Source organism: Hyperolius riggenbachi, chromosome 4 (assembly GCF_040937935.1).
Source record: "Hyperolius riggenbachi isolate aHypRig1 chromosome 4, aHypRig1.pri, whole genome shotgun sequence".
In the NCBI taxonomy this organism is placed as follows: Eukaryota; Metazoa; Chordata; class Amphibia; order Anura; family Hyperoliidae; genus Hyperolius; species Hyperolius riggenbachi.
The window spans coordinates 251,713,779-251,728,777 of NC_090649.1; the positions used below are offsets into that span (position 1 = coordinate 251,713,779).

General features: G+C 49.7%; 1 protein-coding gene across 3 annotated transcripts in view; it reads left to right on the forward strand.

Annotated features, from left to right (window-relative positions):
• The first annotated feature begins 7,707 nt into the window (after positions 1-7,707).
• SMIM8 (small integral membrane protein 8) overlaps positions 7,708-14,999 on the forward strand; it is a 19,463-nt gene continuing 12,171 nt past the window's right edge. Inside the window, exon 1 of one of the 3 annotated variants that reach the window (XM_068279390.1) lies at positions 7,708-7,807. The gene's annotated coding sequence lies outside the window, so the exon portion shown is untranslated. Of the gene's footprint in view, positions 7,808-8,291; positions 8,376-14,999 lie in introns of those variants that run through there. The other 2 variants (XM_068279389.1, XM_068279392.1) reach the window with 2 other exon arrangements.

The window sequence follows — 14,999 nt, forward strand, 5'->3', positions numbered from 1 at the left end:
GGGGGGGGGGGGGAAATCACTTGTGTGATGTGTTGTGCGGCCCTGCAGCTTAGCCTTAAAGCTGCAGTGGCACATTTTACTTAAAATTGCCTGGTCACTAGGGGGGTTTAGCACTGCAGTCCTCAGAGGTTAAAGCACTTTGTTTTGCCTGAGAAGGTGGGCATAGACCCATGAAACACGTTGTCTGTGCTTATTATTCTATTAAACTTCCTTACCTAAAGTGAGTTTGTCATCTGAGGTAAGCCACCTCAATCGGTTTCATTTTATTAATTTTAAAGTGTTTTATATCCATTGGGCGCCTCTTTACCTTCTACTGTACTTCCTTATGGAGGGGAATTTTTATTACCATAGATCTTTGACGCATATATGCATATCCCTATCTCTGGGCCACTTCAAAAGTTTGAGATTTGCAGTTAGGTTGGGTTCCAGCATCCATCATTTTCAGTTCCATACTCTTCCCTTTGGGATAGCTTCGGCTTCTCGCATCTTCACAAAGGTTATGGCAGAGGTGATGAAGGTGCTAAGGCTTCAGGGGGTCTCCATTATCCCTTATCTGGACAACATGTTGATCTATGCGCAGTCGGAACAGGTTCTGGCACACAGGGATCTAACTATGACAAGGTTACCTTCCAGCGACAGGTCCCGCGACGGCTCCGGCGTGGTCCTGGCGGGACTGCTGCGCTGGAATCCTCTGGCGGCATCCCTGGCTTCCCTCCGGCGGTGTCTTCCGGCTCGCGGGCGACCAAAGGTTGCATCGCGTGAGTTTCTAATGAGCCTTAAAGGCTCAGGAGGAGGATTTAGGATGACAGCAGGTGATGTCATAAGTGACATCACCAAAATGGGAGTGGCTACTGATTGAGGAGTTTTGTAGAACATTCAGTGCTCGCTGACCTTGATACTAATCAGTTCGCTGGTTCTTGGTCTAGTTAGCTACCTTGAGCTACATTAATATATTGTGTAGACGCACAATATATATGTACTCCAGATAGTCAGTCTTTGTTATTTTCTATATATATTTGTAATTCTTTCATAATTTCCTCCTGATATTATTGAAGTAACATCTTTCTGTATATTTATCTGTGTACTGACTTATTGCTTGTTTCCTGACCTCGCTCTAGTCTAGTCCTTCTGTACTGCTGCCATCTGATTTACGTTACTGACTCGGCCTGTCCCTGACTCTGTTACTGTCTGATCCTTGCAATACTGACATCTGATACATGTGTGTGACCCCAGGTTCGTACTGAGCCGCCGATGTTTCCATCGGTGGTCGCCGTCCATCCCGCCTCCTGGGGGCCCCAGTGCTGAAAAGGAGGGGGGCGCAGAAAGGGGGGAAAGTGGGCACAGAGCGGCGGGGAGGGAAGCCTCCGTCACCTAGGGGCTACCCCTTCCGTGCTCCCCCCCCCCCCCCTCCAGAATTGCAGCCAGCCAGCGGCAGCAGCGGGGAATAGCTTACCGAGCGTCAGATCGATAGCTCTGTGTGCCGCTGGTCTGGTCTTGTCTTCTGCACCGACACTGTCCAATCACGCTCTCGCAGTACTTCCTGTGAGAGCATGATTGGACAGTGCAGTGCAGGAGACCAGCCCAGCAGCAGCACGCAGAGCTATCTGATCCCGGTGATTCCCGCTCGCTGCCGCTGCTGGCTGCAATTTTGGAGGGGGGGAGCGCAGAAGGGGGGGCCCCTAGGCGAGGGAGGGGGAGGCTTCCCCCCCCCCTCCCCGCCACTCTGTGCCCGCTGCCCCCCTTCCAGCATGGGGGCACAGACGGTGAGACCTGCCTACCTAACTGGGGGGGAGCGTGGAAGGGGGGCCCTAGGTAAGGGAGGCTTCCCCGCCGCTCTGTGCCCGCTGCCCCCCCTTCCATGCTGGGGGGTACTTAGACCTGGCTCTCTGCCTACCTAACTGGGGACACTTGTGACCTGCCTACCTAAGCTGGGGGGGGGGCTCCAGCCTCCAGGTGAGGGGAGGCTGCCCCCCCCTTCCAGCATGGGGGCCCCCACTAACTGGTGACCTGCCTACCTAAACTGGGGGACATCTAGACCTGGGTATATCTATACTGAGGAGTGGGAAACCTATATACCTGCCTACCTAAACTGGGAAATCTGCCGCCAATCTGATTGCATTTTGTGGGGGATATCTGCTACCAATCTTATTGCATTTTGTGGGGGATATCTGCCGCCAATCTAATTGCATTTCCTGTCCTCGGTCTCAGCTGTCTCGCATGCTTTACGTACACAAGACCACTGGGAACGAGGACAGGACTGGAGGACTCAGAGCTGTGCGCCGCATTTGTGGCTATGAGAACTGCGCAGCCGCAGCAGGACCTGGCGACCATCTTAATTGGGGAAACTGAAGACAACTCGAGAGATCGGCAGATCACGGCAGAATGAAACGGTGGGGGGCTTCGTGGATGGCGTCCCCCAGAGATGATAAAACACAATAGGCATTTAACTTTTTTTTTTTTTTTTGTTTTTCACCTCGTAAATCCTTTAAAGAGATGAGGTCTAATAATGGACAAGGGGTATGACAAAAAGTGCAGTGGATAGTAGGCCTGATCGATTTTAGGAAAAGATTGGTTTGCTCGATTTCTGTCCAAAATTGCAATTATGAGTCGACTCACAATTTTTGATACACAATGATCGATCAGCACACTGTGAGTATGAGTGTCCCCAGTATAGGTAGCCAAGTATAGGTTCCCCAGTATAGTTTTCTCTGCTTTGGTTTGGGGGGGGGGGGGGGGGGTTGGAGAGAGTGAGGCATGCGTTGGCAGGCACACACAGGCAGGGAAGTTGGGGATTCCCTGATGGATCTTTTTCTCCCCAATTTTGGGGGAGAAAAAGTGTGATTTGATAGCACAGATGGTTCTGGGTTACTCTGTGTAGAAGCTGGTAACAACAAGGCTCCATCTCCGACTGTACTGTATCTTGGCATCACTGTTCACACATTGCTTTACCATCGAGATGTACACTGCAGCAGATATGCTATGGAGATAAAGTATTATATGGACTTTGTTGGTTCCACCCTGTGTTACTGTGAGTTTTCTCCAGAAGCTTTAGTTGCGTCCCATGTCTCAAAAATATAGTGGTTGGTTAATTGACTTCCCTCCAATAAACTAAAGGTGGCCATACACTGACAGATGACCCCCAGATTCAAACAAGAGATAGATCCCTCTGTGGCACACATGTAATTAGGGCCCCGGGAAATTTGGACACAGGGTACAGCTGAAATCCGCCTCACCCTGCTCCTGCTAAAGTCCCAGTGGCATTAATTACTTCTCCCCCTCTAGGATGCCATCGACTTGGGGTAACACAGAATTCGGCTTCCAGCTATTGCTGCCGCCCAAATTACGGACTGCGCACTGCAATAGAACTAATTCACATTGCGGCCTATGCCAGTGCCTGGTGAGCTAAAATTTCCAGTGCCCTTTTTGGACGATTTATCCTCTGTGATTTAAACAAAGAGGAATCAAGTACTGCTACACGCTGCAAACAGATTTTTAAATAGATTTCAATCTATGGAACCACCGCCGCCGTACTGCAGGGTTGACTGGTGGGCCCCTCAGGTCTCCCCTATTTAGTTTTCCATCCGGGGTCCCAGCAGAGTGTAGGCAGCAGAGATGCTCAACTACGAATTCTGGTGAAATCCGGATAGTTGCTATCCGGATTTCACCCAGTTACCTGTGCTGGCTGGGCGGGGGGGGGTCAAGCCTACCTATCTGACGTCTTCTTCGGTCCGTCCCTCAATGCCTCCCACGATGCGGTCCATGCGGCAGTCACGTGATTACAAACACTTCCTCCTTCCGGGTTGAAGGAGGAAGTGTTTGTAGTCACGTGATGCGTGTGGACTGCATCGTGGGAGGCGCCGATGGACGGATCCAAGAAGACGTCAGATAGGTAAGCTTGACCCCCCGCCCAGCCCGCACAGGTAACTGGGTAAAATCCGGATTGCAACTATCCGGATTTCACCCGAATTCATAGTTGAGCTTCTCTGGTTGGCAGCGGAGCTTACACTCACCTGTCTGCCGGTGTGATACCTCATGTGTCCTCTATTCATCCCAGCTGGCTACATGTTCCCCAGTGGCAGTTACATAGCCACATCCATGCTGTTAGCTCAGGGGGAACAGGTGCACCGGTGGGGATGAAGACAGGACACAGGAAGAGAGCGCCGGAGGACAGGTGACTGTAATCTGCATTGCATTGCTGTCTTAAATGTGAGGTGAAAGCCACAGTCTGCAGAGCAAGAAGTACAATTGTTACTTCAGTCCTAACAGGGACATGGGATTGTCACGTCACTAAAGAAATACAATAACACAAACTGCTATAGTGAGATCGCAATTTGTCAGTGATGATCTATGGTGACAGAAGTACAGAGGGGTGTCCATGTGTCAGTGAGAATGAAAAGTTACAAATAGTGGTACACAGGTGTCTTCATGTGCCAGTAAAGATGTACAGTATGGTGACAGACAGGGGTAGAGGGGGTTTTGCATGTAATTTTAAAAGTACATCAACAGACAGAAATAAAGGGGTCTTCACGTGGCATTAATGACATATGATGACAGATAGAAATAAAGAGGGTTTCTATAAGTCAGTAAGCATGTATAATGACAAAAGAACGGTATAGGTGATCTGCACGAGTCAGTAAGGATAACAGACCTAGGTACAGAGCGGTCTCCTCCGTGACAGTTTAAATGCACAATGGCAGACAGAAGTGGAGGGGGTCTCCATGTGTCAATAGGCATATATGGTGACAAACGGGTGATGTGACTGTGTTAGTAATGATGTATGACGACAAAAAAAAATAGAGGGGTCTACATGTGCCAGTAAGGGTATGAGATGACAGAGGTACACAAGGACTGTCAGCAATGATGTGCAACAGACAGGAGTATAGAGGGCTCTCCATATGTGAGTAATTGTGTTTGATGACAGGCTGGGAGGGATGGGGGCAGGGGGGGGGGGGTGATGATGATGGTGAATGTTATGGTGGCCATACATGGTACAATTTTTTCATCCAATCTTACCATTTCTATGTAATATAAGGGAACTGCCTAAATTATCCTTTCAGTATATTCACTTAATTTACCCTTATACTACATAGAAAGGGTAAGATTAGATGAAAAAATTGTACCATGTATGGCCACCATTTAGGAATACCACCACAGGGACAGACATGCACAGTACACATAGGCCTCAATTCACGGAGCATTATCAAACGTTTATCAAACACTTTATCAAACATTTGATAATTTACCTCATGGGTAAAATCTCATTTTAAATTCACTAAGGTGTTATATATTTGTCAAATGTTTTACCGATAAAACGTTCAACAAATATATAACACCTTAGTGAATTCAAAATTAGATTTTACCCATGAGGTAAATTGGTAAAATATCAAACGTTTGATAAAGTGTTTGATAATGCTCCGTGAATTGAGGCTACTGTGTTCACATTAGGCAGGATATAGTATCCATGTGTCAGTAATTGTGTTTGATGACAGACTGGGGGGCGGGGGGGGGTATGATGGTGACTGTCAGTGAGACCACCACAGGGACAGACATGCACAGTACACACATTATGCAGCATATATTAGTACAGAAATGATGCACAGCATAGTCTGCCGCAGGCTGCTCTCTAGCAGCACCAGAGGGCACCCCCAGCCAGGCTGGATGGCTCCTTCCAGGAGGGAATTGTTGCATCCGATGTCTTTAACCCCTAAGCTGCCAGCAAATTTTCTAAAAAGCTTCAGGCCAGTCAGTAGGATTTATCCAGCAGCGAGGAACACAGTGAAACATTCATCATTCCAGTCACCAGTGACCTATAGTGTTGTCCGGATAATGAACGATTCTGATCTTCGATCCGAATCTATTTTGTGAGTCGAATCATCCGAATCATCAAAATGAGTGATTCGGATCGCAAAAGGGGCAGGGCCAGGAGCGACACGCCCCTCTCTTAGCGGGCAGCGGGGCTGATGGTGTAATGGTTAAGGGCTCTGCCTCTGACACAGGAGACCAGGGTTTGAATCTCGGCTCTGCCTGTTCAGTAAGCCAGCACTAATTCAGTAGGAGACCTTTGGCAAGTCTCCCTTACACTGCTACTGCCAATAGAGCGCGCCCTAGTGGCTGCTGCTCTGCTCTGGCGCTTTGAGTCCGCAAGGAGAAACGCGCAATATAAATGTTATTTGTCTTGTCTTATCTTGTCCTGGAAGCAGAGCAGAAATGGATCGCTCTGTTACAGGGGAGCCAGGGACAGGTAGATGAGAGAGAGGGGACATGGGTGCCACTGCCAGATATGTGTAGAGCACACATACTGGCTATAATGGGCTCTATTCATAAAAGGTTACCGCAAGTTTTCCGCTCAAAACAGCTGATTTTTCCCGTCCATTTAGCAAAGTGGGCATTCATAAAAGCTGTTCCCGCATGAAAATCTACAATCCCCCAGCAGAGTGAGAAATGTCCCCCTTCTGCAGTGTTTTTCTAGATTTGTAACAAAATGGCCATTCATAAAGTTTAGAGGAAGCGGTATGTGGATGGGAAATACCGCTTCCTCTGATTTTGCGGATTACATACAAGTGAATGGGACAGACCTCCCAGAGAGAGCAGCGCACGGAGGGACTCTGCCGGCTGAAGTGTTTCCGCATGCCTTCCGACAGCTTTCAGCGTGAGATCTCCGCTCTTGCATCGCAGCTGCCAACATTTTTTTGAATGACCACCCAGAAGTGTAAAATACCGCTGCGGTATTTTACCTCTACGAGTATTTACGCCACAAGTTTTTTATGAATAGAGCTTAATGTGCTGCTCATTATAGGCTGTCTGTTCCGTAGTGGTGCTGCACAGTGAACAAATTGGAAGCTTTTGGCTCAGCACAGCTTAGTAACTTTGCAGGCACTGTGATTGCAGGGCAATTATTATTATTATTATTATTTATATAGCGCCGACACATTACGCAGCGCTGTACAGTGTAAATATATCTTGTCACTAACTGTCCCTCAAAGGAGCTCACAATCTAATCTCTACCATTGCCATATGTCTATATTATGTAGTGTAAGTACTGTAGTTTAGGGCCAATTTTTTAGGGGGAGCCAATTAACTTATCCGTATGTTTTTGGAATGTGGGAGAAAACCGGAGTGCCCGGAAGAAACCCACGCAGACACGGAGAGAACATACAAACTCTTTGCAGATAGTGCCCTGGCTGGGATTTGAACCAGGGACCCAGCGCTGCAAGGCAAGAGAGCTAACCACTACGCCACCGTGCTGCAATATGATCCTCCTGCACTGCTCTAAACAGCTGCACTTATCTTCTGGGAATGCTTTGGGGAATGCTTTCTTTCACTGTGCGACGTTTGCATTCAAGGTATACAGATGAGCATATAGGTGAAATATATGTAAAGCATATGATTGCAGCATGTGGGTATTGTGTGCAAACAAACATTTCTGCTCTCTGCTCGTCCCTCCTCCCTTCTCTGTCCACTCCCTGCCCTCTGTCATCTTCTCCCCTTCTCTGTGTGTCCACCCCCCTCCCCTTCTCCTGACCTGCTAGTCATTTCACCCCAGAAATGCTTCTGTAGTATAATGATCCAAGATTCGGATCAAAGATCCGGATCTTTTCAATGATCCGATTCGAATCATCCGGATCATTGAAAAGATCCAAACTTCACATCTCTAGTGACCTCCCCCATGACACAGGAAGCACTCTGCACTGCAGCCAGCCAATAACAGTGGAACAGGAAGCACTGCACCTTCAGCCAGCCTGTGCAGCTCGGGCAGCTTAAAACTACTGCATCTGCGCCTGTGCTAAACCACCATGGAAGAAATCACGTGAGTCTATAACTCTACACTATTTTGATACTGCGCATGTGCGGCAGCGTAATCCTTAGGGCAGCGCAATCAGCCACAACACCGGTGTTGTGTCTGATTACGCTGCCTGTGGATTTGCGCTGCCCCGCATGCGCAGTAGGAGACTATGCGGCCACATTTCCTATAGAATGATGCTGCTGGAGATAAAATACGAAATATCTCTGCTCCCACACCTCTTACACTCCCCAAATTTTCAGGGTAGGGAGGGGACCCCCTGAACGACCTCTATGCCAAATTGCAGCCCCCGAGTCCTGCTGGTTCAGGAGATATTAGAGTCACCTATCTCGGGAACCAGTGGGTCTCGGGGGCTGCAATTTGGCATAGAGGTCGTTCGGAGGGTCCCCTCTCTACCCTGAAAATTTGGGGAGTGTAAGAGGTGTGGGAGCGGAGATATTTCGTATTTTATCTCCAGCAGCATCATTAACTTCACACTGAGCATGCGTGCTACTCAGTGTGGAAGGGAGCTTCCGGGCAGCGCAATCAGACACAACACCGGCTGAAGTGTTGCTGTGTAGGGTATGGAGGGTGGGTATGTGTGCCCTTGCGAATTGTTGGTGCGTGTGTGGATGTTGTCTGACTGGGATCTCACTGGTCTCTGATATACAGGTTAGCGGCAGATAGCTTCTGTATGTCTCACAGCCATAGCAAGCTGTACGTGTCTTCTCTCTATTATGCAGCCGCTTCAGCTTTGGTAGAGAGACTGAGGCAGTCGTACACTAGGGATGGGGGAGTGTATAATATCCCCGCAGCAGACACACGTTAGAATCAGCCGAGACCCATCCAGCATGAAAAGAAGGGGAACCTTTTGTACAAGTAGAGGCTTGGCTGGAATTGAACACAGAGCTACTAACGTTACATTAGAATAATTTAGGAAGTATTACTGCTAAGTCGGTTCGTTTGATAGCTATGCTGGTTTCCTACTTTTGATTCTGACCCTTGTATCTGACTTGTTTGCAGATCAGGAGTTGTGCTTCTGCACTGAATGCAGCTGCTGAATAGATGTAATAATCAGCAGAGCATGAGCTGGAACTCTGTACAGTGCTAACCAGTTTCTGCCAGCAAATAACAGCATGATTAACCTCCCTAGTGGTATTGACAGATTATCCATCCATACAAAACATGCTGTGAACAGTATAAACGTGCATACACATCAATACTCTCCTGCACTGTATACTAGAACCTTGCTTGACACATTTTGGCAAGTTACAGGAAAAAAAAGTTATAAAAATTAATTTTATCACTTTTTGCACAGAAATCCTGGGGAAATTGAACGCCAGGGATTAATAAAACTGTGTCTTTCATGTACTCTGTTCACCCCATTGGAAATATCAGATTCCTCCTAATTCCATTTCCTGTAAATGGGAAAATGTGCTGGAAAGTCAAATTCTAAGCTCATTTTAGAAACTACTCATCCAGAGCTGTAATAGAACAGCCAGCCAAATGCTGTTTTCTATTAGCGATCCCCATATATCTTTCAGTTTGGGTTTTCTTTAACCCTCCTGGTGGTTTGCTAAAAATCCGCCAGGGGGCAGCAAATTCGTTTTTTTTTTTTCTGTTTTTTTTTCTTTTTCAGCTCTTTCTTTTTCTGCTCAGTGGCAGCCCCCCCCCCCCCCCCCCCCCCCCCCCGATTGCCTTCGGAGATCAGGAGATCCCGTTCAAAGAACGGGATCTCCTGGAGGGCTTCCCCCGTCGCCATGGCGACCGGGTGGGATGACGTCATCGACGTCGTGACGTCATAGGGGACTCCGATCCACCCCACAGCGCTGCCTGGCACTGATTGGCCAGGCAGCGCACAGGGTCTGGGGGGTGGCGCGGCGGATCGGCGGGTAGTGGCGGCGATCGCATTGCACACGCAGCTAGCAAAGTGCTAGCTGCGTGTAGCAAAAAAAAAAAAATTATGCAAATCTGTCCAACTGGGCCTGAGCGGTGCCTTCCGGCGGCATAGCCCGTGCTCAGCACGGGCTTACCGCCAGGGAGGTTAATGAAGTTCAACATACAAAAGTTTGATTCAAATTTAAGCTAGATTCAAATTTAGTTTTGTTTAAAGTGCACCTGAAGTAGGAGGGATATGGAGGTTGCAATATTTATTTCCTTTTAAAGGGAGACTGAAGTGTCAATAAAGAAAAAGAAAACCGATACTCCCCTAAGGAGAGGGAAGGCTCTGAGTTCTATAGAACCTTCCCATTCCTCCTGCGGTCCCCGCGTTCCAGCGCTGAATCCCCCATTAGCAGTCTCCAACCGATGGGTCAGAGACTGCTCACTTCGGCCGTTGAGAGAAGCTTCGGCAATCTTCGGGCTCCTGAAGCACACATTCTTGCACATGCGCAGTACGGAGCGCCCGTCTTCGGGAGCACTTTGGCTCTTGTAAATTGCAGAGGCCTCCCTCAGCGGCGGAAGTGAGCAGTCTCCGACCCATCGGTTGGAGACCACTAACTGGGTTCAGTGCTGACTGTCGGAGGAACAGGAAGGCTCTAGACCAGGCATGGGCAAACTTGGCCCTCCAGCTGTTAAGGAACTACAAGTCCCACAATGCATTGCAGGAGTCTGACAGCCACAGTCATGACTCATAAAGGCAAAGGCATTGTGGGATTTGTAGTTCCTTAACAGCTGGAGGGCCAAGTTTGCCCATGCCTGCTCTAGACCCCGAGCCTTCCCTTTCCTTAGGTGAGCATCCAAGATGGCGCTGCACCGGTAGCCACGGCCACAGGGCTCCGGCCTCTTCTTTCTTTTACTATCTCTTTCTCTCCCTGGTCCCCCCTGGTCTACAGAGGAGGATGCGGAGACACGGGAGAGGACACGCGGAGACTTGGGCTGGTTCGAGGCGCCCGGTCTCAGATGCTGGCTGCGGGCCAATCAGCTGATCGGCTGTTCGGGGACCTCGTGCTTGCCGCACCTTCAGCACTGCCCGGCTCGATCCAGCCCTGCTCACCACCGTGCAAGTGAGCCATCCACCACTGCTGGCTGCCAGCAAGATAGGAGGAACGAGGACCCGCAGGATCGCACGTGGTGCGGCTCTGCTGCCGGGGCAACCAGACGCAGCCGAGGACATGCAGCTGCTCTGCAAGGATCCGAGGACCCGGGGACTGCCTGTCCCACACTGGTGTAGGTTCAACACCACTGCCAGGGAAAGGAGACGCCGCCAAGGACATGTGGTTACCTTGCCAGGTACTGAGGGCCACTACACCCCGGAGAAGCCATCACAGAAACATGCGGGGCCTCTCCAACGCTGCAATGCGGATGGTATGTACACCACCACTCACCCTGCTCCCTGTTCTGCTCCTTATGGCCACTGAGAATCAAGGCCGCGCCGCTGCACCACTGCAGCCCGTGGGGTATGTGCACCTCCGCTCACCCCGATTCCTCTCCTGCTTCTAAAAGCCAGGCTCTGCTCCCCACCACCGAGCCTTAATAGTCACCAGCATCACAGTGCAGCTCTAGAGTACCCATCTGCTCTTATCCACCAGGCCACCAAGACCAGCCTACACAGCAGCCCTGGTTCCCCGTAAGCCCTGGAAGGCCTAGTTCCAGTCACCAGAAGACCAGCTCCAGGACAAGTGGTCATCAGTCACCCCGATGCATCACCAGCTGCCTTGAGGGCTCCAGCCATCCCACGTGTCCCTGTTCTCCAGCACGCCTGTGAGCATCACCACCTAGCCCTGAGGATAGGTTAAAGCATGGAAGGATCTCACAGCCGTTCCCCCACCGCTCACAGCTAGCAGGCGCTGCCAACGGACTCAGGTCGCCGCACATCGGGCGTCACAGCTGCTCCATTCCATGCTCCCAGCCTCTCACTGCACATGGGACACGCCATGGCAGGCCACATCCACCAAGGCCGGAGGATCCTTTTGTTTACCTGGATCCCCATGGGCCCTGGAGCTTGGTCCTTTCTCTGTACGCTTCAGCGGCCAGAAGCACGGGGTCCCATCTGCCTACATCCACCAGAGATCCCTGCACATCAACTGGACTGAGGGCCGGATCCAGGGGTGTTTTTTTAAACAGCAGCCCATGGACTCTGCGCCTCTGTCTCTCTCTCTTCTTGCCTTGGTCTTCTCTTCATCTCTCTTAGCTATCCTTTCTCTCTCTCTCTCTCTCTCTCTTCCTCTATCCACACTTTCCAGGACACACTGCGGGGCATCTGGAGCTGCTGTGGAGCGAGCGAGCGCCGTCGATAGTCTGCAGGCTGCTCCCCTCACATAGCACTCCAGATTTCCCCACGCATCCTTCACTACAGCTATAGGTGACATGTGTATTTATAGGTATATGCTTACTTGTACTACTGTACCTGATTGTATGTGTTGAATTGCTGCATGTGTTTGTACCATCTCCGACCCTGTATGAGCCAAAAATAATTCCGGGTACAACCCCCGTTGTACTTGGTGAAATAAATTTGATTCTGATTCTGTTTTGGGTTTTTTTCAGTGACATTTTAGACAGTTGCCTGGCAGTCCAGCTAATCTCTTTGGCTTTGTCTGAGTTATACACCTGAAACAAGCATGTTGCTATAGTCAGACTTCAGTCAGAAACGCCTGTTTAGCATGCTTGTTCAGGGTCTATGGCTAAAAGTATAGAGGCGAGGATCAGCAGGACTGCCAGGCAATTTGCCTTCTTTAAAATTAAATACATATGGCGGCCTCCATATCCTTTTCAGTTCAGGTGTGCTTTAAGGTGTAGACCTAGTGTCAGTAAACACATTTTAGCAGTATGCTGTGCTGGAACACCAAATAAGTGCCACAAAGGGAATTTATTTAGTGTCTTCCACTTGTAAACCTCCTTCCCTACTCCATAGTACAGATTAGCAAATATTCTTAAAACTGTTAGGCAGAGGTCACACTTGTGTGTTAGGGGACCACAGACCATTCCCCACAAACCAAATTGTCACGTGAGAATGTGCGGTTTTCACAGTAGCCAGTGATTTCAATGAGGAATCACATGCATTGTTTAGAAAAGTACTTTTTGTTGTATATTTTTTAAAATGCTATACAGAATCGCAGATGCCTCCTAAAAACACAGCAGCCCCATAATAAATTGAGTGCATTTTTACATTGCAGCAAAATGCTGCTGAACTGCACAAGTGTGATCACTGCCTTACTCATTTATCCAGGTGACAATTGAGTGCCTGCTTCCCCGCACAGCTCCAGTATTCTCTGTGGGAAGGATCGGGATCGTCATAAATGTCATGACGCTCAGTCTCAATCCTCCCTATAGAGAATTATGGAGCTGTGCAGGGAGATTGCAGCGAACACTGGAGGCTTGGTGACTAAGAGCGGCTGGATCGGGGGGATGCGGTGGTGGGGGGCACCTATACTAACTAGCCTATTGCTGGCTAACATTTAATAGATCCCTTACACCTAGGCAAACTTGTATTGTGCAACCCCTGAGCATTAAGACTTCCTGAGCGGCATGCCCAACACTGTGTCGGGCATACCACTCAGGAGGTTAATGGCAAGTTTCTGTCTTTCTCTGACGGGCTGTACAGAGAAGGAAACAGACAATGGTACATATTATACAGACATTGGTACAAAATATGGAAGCAGACAACGTTCTAGGAGTGGTGACAAATGTATAGTGATTAACAACACTGCACAGCATTTTACAAGTCACAAAATTGTCAGTTTATTAGCTTTCGATTTTGATAAATTTTTTTTGTATAGCACCAGCCTCTTCTGTGGCATTGTGCAGAGATTATGCAAAGCTTCCAATCCAGGCTCCCAGAGCTGGGACAAAATCCTCCAGCACCCAAGGCTGAGAAACCAAAGTGCGCCCCCTATCCCTCCCACCCCAGCTGTCACACATTGATTGCTATTAGACTAAGAGGCACCCCAGGGCCCGCAACACCTTAATCTCTAGTTATCTGGCTTGTAGTCACTGCCATGTATCTCCTTTTCTTATTTCTCTCTGCTTCAATTACAATAGGGGAATGATAGATGGGTGAGTTGTGCGCCCCCTCCTATACTGCGCCCTGAGGCTGGAGCCTCTCTCGCCTCTGCCTTTGCCCGGCCCTGCAGGCTCCACTAATGTGTCCTTGTCGATTATATAATCCTAGTTTAAGGGCTCGTTTCCACTATCGCGAATCCGCATGCGTCCAACGCATGCGGAGTCGCACATGTAATGCAAGTGGATGGGCCTGTTTCCACTGTAGCCTTGTTAAGGTGCGTTTTTTTCGACGGTGAAAAAACTCACAAAAGAGCCGCAGAATTCGCCTGCGAATGGAATGCATGCGAATCGCCGCTAATGTATTTAATAGGAAATTCGCATGCTGTTTTGGTATGCGAATTTTCATGCGAATTCGCATGAAATCAATGGAAAAGCACACCGGCATTGGCATACATCGTCATCCATGCGAATTTTCATGCAAATTCGCACGAAAATTCGCATCTGCATGCGATTTTGCCGCAGCGATTTCGCAACGCAATAGTGGAAACGAGTCCTAAAGGGACACTGAGAAGACGCCGTGGGTATGCATATAACCATGTCCACGGCTATTTGGTTAAGAGGAGACACTCACCGGCCTCTTAGGTAAGCGCTTTTGCTCCTGGGCTGGCTGCTATCCATTGCATTGGATCCCGCGACTGCTGAAAGTCACGCTGTGACCCCAGAACAGGAAGCCTGCAGGTCCTTTTTGCGCATGCGCAGGCTTCTTGGCTTCTCCCCCGCCCCCCCCCCCCCCCCCCCTCCCTCTGCCGCACATCATATTGTGATTCACGCGCGGAGGGGAGGAAGAAGCCAGGAAGCCTGCGCGTGCTCAGAGAGGAACCGTTGGGTTGTATGCATACCTACGGCGTCTGCTTATGGTCCCTTTAACCAGCCGGGCGGTATGGACGAGCTCAGCTCGTCCATCACCGCCGGAGGCTGCCGCTCAGGCCCTGCTGGGCCGATTTTCATCAAAAAGCAGCACACGCAGCCGGCACTTTGCCAGCCGCGTGTGCTGCCTGATCGCCGCCGCTCTGCGGCGATCCGCCGTGAGCAGCGGCGAAAGAGGGTCCCCCCAGCCGCCTGAGCCCTGCGCAGCGGGAGCAAATAGTTCCGGCCAGCGCTAAGGGCTGGATCGGAGGCGGCTGATGTCAGGACGTCGGCTGACGTCACTCCGCTCGTCGCCATGGCGACAAAGTAAACAAAACACGGAAGGCCGCTCATTGCGGCCTTCCGTGTCACT